Here is a 6000-nt window from a genome sequence, read left to right as displayed (position 1 = left end):
CTTGCCTTCTAGGTTCTTATGATCGGTTAATATTGTACACTTTATGTTGTGGAGATAGTGCCTCTAGATCTCAATGGCAAATACTACTGCTCCTAGTTCGAGGTCATGCGTGACGTAGCTAACCTCGTACATCTTTAGTTGTCTTAATTCATAAGTAATAATTTCTCCTCGGATCGTTGCATAGGGCCTGCTATAGCGTTTCTCGTTTTTCGATTAGATTGGTAGGGAGCATATGGGTTCAATTTACGCGACTAGATTAATTCGAATGGTAGAACATCCACTCGCACTTCTAGGCAGCCTTTTTCCGAAGCTCCTGGTAGGACTCGTACTTGGTCCATCTATCCTTGAATCGCGCATATTGGGCGTATGTAATTAGGGTTGGTAAGAAAGTTGGATGGGTGACTCTGCCCCAAGTCCACAACCAGACGAAGAATAGGAAATAAGGCAGGAACACTCATCCGACGTTTACGAAATCTTGGTTATATACAACTCTAGCATATATCCATAGTAATGATAGGTTAACCGCATTCGTCCCACGTCTCCAGGCTTGATCTTGATCTACTATACGAGTGATATTCTCGAAGGGTTTACTAGAAATACTCTGAAAAGATTTCAGAAGGTATAACACACCTCCAGAGAGTGCTTCGGGGTTTTGCAACAAAGGATGACCCGAGGGTCAGAGTCAGATTTAGGGTTATGAGGGATGAGGGTTTCAATATCCAGTTGGTTAAGTGGAGGGTCTTGTCATAACATATGCAATTGAGAGGGTGATGACCCAAACCAATCTATATCAAATGACGCCATCGGATTTTCTCGATGACACATGTATTAAGTCATATTCGTAAGAGGTATTCGTTAGAGTGATAGTGCATCCCGTGATTCTTGTCAGTGTGTTCCGTTTTGATCGATGTTATTGTTATTGCAAATGATTCATACCACAACAGCTAGTACTGGTAGTAAGGGTGTACTGATAGCTAGTGATGATACTTTATATCATGATCCCCGACCGATCATTCTATGATCGATCGGTACGTATAAGTCATATGTCATTTGATATCAATGAAACCGACGAGTGAATGGCTCTACCCTAACCCAACTACTAGACATGGAACATGAATTAGGACGGAATTACTCATTTTAAGTTAGTAAAATTTTAATTATAAATAACCCTGATGTATACATTAAGTCATCACAGCTCACAGATAATGATCCTAAGGTCATATATGAGTGTCTTTGATTTGATTGAACGAGAGAATATTTTAACTACTTTTTTGAAAGACGGTAATTTTAGCAAAGATACCAATTTCATTACAAGTATATGGTACTTAAACGTTTTTGTTGTTGGAAATACTACAAAAGTACTAATAAGATTCCTGGTTGCTCCTGCTGGTTTGTTTGTCACACTCCTCCTGCTCCCCCGTCATTCCTTTCAGTTGGACAGTGCCTCTTGAAGTGTCCCAATTCACCGCATAGGTGGCATACTGGACTTACACTGGTATTGGTGATTGAAGTGATATGCTGGGTCGGGGTCCTACAGAAGCGGATGGTATGCCCTTTCCCGTTGCCGTTTTTACAGTGTGTAACCCGACAAACTCCTGTGTGATGGTAGTTACACTTGCTACACTTTGGAAGTGTCCCCATATATTGTTTGTCCGGTGCTTAACTGACAGATGTTGTGGCTGAGGTCGAGGCATGTGTTGTGACTGCTGTTGTAATTATAGGGGCAACCATGGATTGTTGTCTTTTAGTGCGTTTTTGAGGTAGGTTGCGCTTCTTTTTCTCCCAAAATTCTCGTTTCTTGTTCTAGGTTAGTGGCCTGAGGCGCCTTCGTTGTTGGACACCCGCTGGTGTTCTTAACTGTTACTGCAGTTAGTATTGCCGACACCGCCTTCACCTCTGCTGGCATTGTTAGCATTGAGTTGTGTCATGACGGCTGTCACGGCTTCCGTGACCGCATCTTGAAAAGTAGCAGAGTCTATCTGCAGGATTGCTGCCTTGCTTGTTGGCTGGTTACCTTCTTGTGAAGGCATAACCCTGTTGCATGGGAGAAACGATGTCGTGAGTGGGGATGATTATCTCTAGTTATATCCTTACCATTTATATACACATATATAAATTTCGCACTTTACTGAACTATTCGTGATGTTTCTACCAACGTTCCTGAGTCGGAGTTATGGTAGTGGGTAGAAGTAGGTTTTGCATGGACGTTAAGTTTTACCCATCCTAGGATTATGTTTGTGCAAATACGCTTAGCTGAGGAGTTCTGATGGAATCTGGTGCATTAGTGCTGGTATGATCACACCCTATATGCCTACGTAAAAGGCACCTTTCAACCATGAGGTTTAAAAAGGTTAGATGATAATGAGTGTTGAACAAGGATTTATACGTCGTGAGTTATCTAACTAAGTTTATCTTAGTTCTTAGTAGTATCAAGTTCCAATTTTATTTTGGTTTTCTGAAAACAATTCATTTGTATGATTCTAGCATATTTTGATTTCAGTGAAAGGTTTTGAGCCTGATGCAGGTCTGCAACGCATCTTGCAAGGAAAAGTTTGGACCGCAACTAAATCTCTTGACTAGTGTAATCACTAAGTCGCAGGGTCGGGCCTACACATGGAGGGGAGTAGCACCAGCGCATACTCATAGACCTAATCTACAAGGTCTTGTGAGTAAAATGAACTATGCTCATGACAATACGCCCCCAGTGGTGCTTGAAACGAAGCCGATGCGTCCTGTATTTATGCTAACCTATGCTCGGCTGCGACCACTCTCTCTACGAGAGTCGAGTGTCTATCCTGACGCTCTCTTGCCTTTGCCCGAGTGGCGACAAGGTCATTAACGATTTGGTCTCTAAAATAGCAGTCTCTTTCCGAGTCTCGAGTTTGTGAGATGATAGCATCCGTAGCAGTGTGTAGTTCCCTAACTCGAGGTTCGTGATTTGTTGGGTCATCACCGGGAGGGCTCTGTCAACCAGTCCCCCATGGTTGAGGTCATTGCAACTTCGTTGGTCTCCAAATGGTGATAGTTGTTGTTGATGGTGACTCAAACCCTCGATCAATGCTACCTAACGAGGCACAGGTTCGATCTAGTCGAAACGGTTCGCGAGAGTCCTAGCTACGTAAGGAGACTTGTCGACCTCTGACTCCATTTCCGACTCTTTTCCCAATTTCCCACAAACTCTCTGGATTCGGAAAGTAGGGGTCTTCTGGTAAGTAAAATCTTGCCATGATGTTCGTGCGAGAATAGGGGTGAGGTAAGAGGCATATAATAATCATATTCCTAGAAATACTTATAGGGTTTGATCCTCCTTAGTTACTTCTATAATGACATGGTGCATACCAGTTACATATAACAAAATATATGATAGACCTTTGAATAAGTGATCATACTCCAAAACCACAACCAAACAAGGAACAGGAAGTAAAGCAATGATCAGAGATTCTATGTCTATGAAATCCAGGTTATATATAACTTTAGCGTATCCACTTAGTGATTGTAGATCTACTAGCAAGAATCTGTTTAGTTTTCACATAAGTTATAGTACCTCAAAATACTCCTATAGTATTTTAAATGTTATGTTTGGTTCTTAACGGTTTTCTTGTTTGGGAAGTTTTTAGGCTTGTTGCTCACTACGACCATTCCCCGGCATACATAAATCACACCTCGGATAAATATAGTTGATCAGGCTATATCCGTCCCAAGTTTGATCACATATCCCAAGGCCTACACGTAGTGTCCAACTCCTCATTTTAATTTCGTATTGTCCTAGATATGATACTATACTAGTATATGCGCATGTATTCACACTTTTAATCAAGAAACTAATCTATTTCTAAAAGTTTAGTTATTCGAAAAAGGTTTTAATCAAAGACTTTTAGTCCCAATGCATTTATAGTTTGTATATCCTATGTGGTTCGATATACTTAGTTCACTATAAACAATGCACTGGTATCAATCTGTCACACCCCCAAACCAAGGATGGCGGAAACGTCCGGGGGTGGCGGACTTCATGTGTAGTATCATAACAACGAGTATAATAGTGCTCAAAGTAAATACAACCATCATAAATATAATTGAGAAAGTTAAAATGTAGCATGTGTTCACATATTTCAAAATCAATTTACATTATGATGACAAAATGAAATGTTTGACGTCTGAGCGTCACATCCTCAAAAGTTGTTGTTTATTTGGTTCACTGATTTCCTGAGAATACAAGTAGTTTCGAAAAAGTGTCAACAATTAAGTTGGTGAGCTCATAAGCTTTTGAACACAGTGTTTGAATTTCTTTCCTTGTAAAAGTAATGCTTGTTCCATAAAAATCCAATATTTCCCTTATAAAATGCATTGTGGTCTTAAAAGTCAAGACCGAAATCTACAAGTATTTTACCATACTGAAATAATTTATGCAAGTTTAAATTGACATACACTCGTTTAATTGGAAGTAAAACCCATAAATCTTATGTTTTGTTAATACCTCATGTGAGTTATTATAACCATACTATGACTCAGACGGCCTCGTAATACGACGTTCTTCAGGCGTCGCAAAGTTAAATTACACTTGTCACCCAAGACCTGCGGGTCTAGCTGTTGCATGCAACTCAGGTGTGGGTTTGTCAGACCCAATATAAATCTATACACAACTATGACGCTCTCCCTACAAGAGACTCTGGTTACAATTTACAAGACTTTTGATTTCTTTACTTTGGATGTAATGTGAAGCGTATGTCTCACAAATTTATTCATTAACAGATTTACGTGAGCTGAACTAAAAACCCCTTTTTGTGTAAACCTGGTACTTTGTATTCGCACCCCATTTATATGAACTGAAAACCTTTGGTAATGAGTTTGAAATGTAAATGAAACATAAACTATACCTATTATAGTTTAACATAATTGTTTATAATGTATATGAAACATAAACTATACTTACTATAGTTTATCATAAGTGTTTGTAATGTGTACGAAACATAAACTATACCAACTATAGTTTATCCAAAATGTTTGTAATGTAAAAGAACCCTTTTCTATGTAAGTCGAATGTATAACAAAAATATAACAATGTTTATCATGTCTTGTCTTGTACTATTGGTAATGATAGAGGATTCTTACAAATCAGTGAGTATTTTCTATTATATAATTATACCACAACAAGAAACACATGTTAAAAATGAAATCCTCATAGATCCACACTATGCTCATGTTACAAAGTGTGATGAAAGTTATAAGTTGTTAACTTGTTTCTAACATTTCTACAATGTTTTGGAAAAATCACAGAGAAATCATACGAAGTCGAAAACTAAATCTATAAACTATGAGAGTTTAGAAAATATGTATAGTTTGTTCATAATTTTTATTATGATTTTTAGAAGTCTGTAACTGGTGTAAAAATGTTCACATTCACAGACTGGTCCGAATTTGTGGCTACAATGATAGGCAGTTTTGTAAAAATCACCATAAATTGTATGAAAATCGTATGGACATGTGCAAGTATTCATTTTAAAGGTATAAACCTGAACTATGTGAAACTAATACAGTTTTGAAAAATAAAAAGGTTAAGATGTGCAAAACAGTTCGTGAATGAACATTAACTTTCCTATCGAAAGCTGATGTTTGAGTTTAGTTATGTTGATGGTGTTTTATCTTATATTCTCCCCTTAAAACTTGAAGAAAACATGAAAATGTATGGGTATGAACTCACCTTGAGTGATTCCTTGAGATGAATGTGGAAGAAGAGAGGTTTCCAAGTCAAGAACACTTGGGAGACACTTGAAGATTTAAAGATCTAACAACAAATATGACGATATTTGTGTGAGAAATCCTTGACTTGAGTGAAGAAGTATTGGATAATAAGGTGAAGGATGAAATTTACATACCAAAACTGAAGTGAAAAGCTCAAGAACAGCCTTGAAATCTAGAGGTCTAGAGAGGCAAAGTGAGTGAGTGAGAGAGAGAGAGGTGTGTGCTTTTTGGTGAGAGTGAATGAGTAAAGTGGAAAGAGAT

Source organism: Lactuca serriola, chromosome 4 (assembly GCF_051521515.1).
Source record: "Lactuca serriola cultivar US96UC23 chromosome 4, Lser_US96UC23_V15, whole genome shotgun sequence".
Classification (NCBI taxonomy): domain Eukaryota; kingdom Viridiplantae; phylum Streptophyta; class Magnoliopsida; order Asterales; family Asteraceae; genus Lactuca; species Lactuca serriola.
This window is presented reverse-complemented; position numbering follows the sequence as displayed.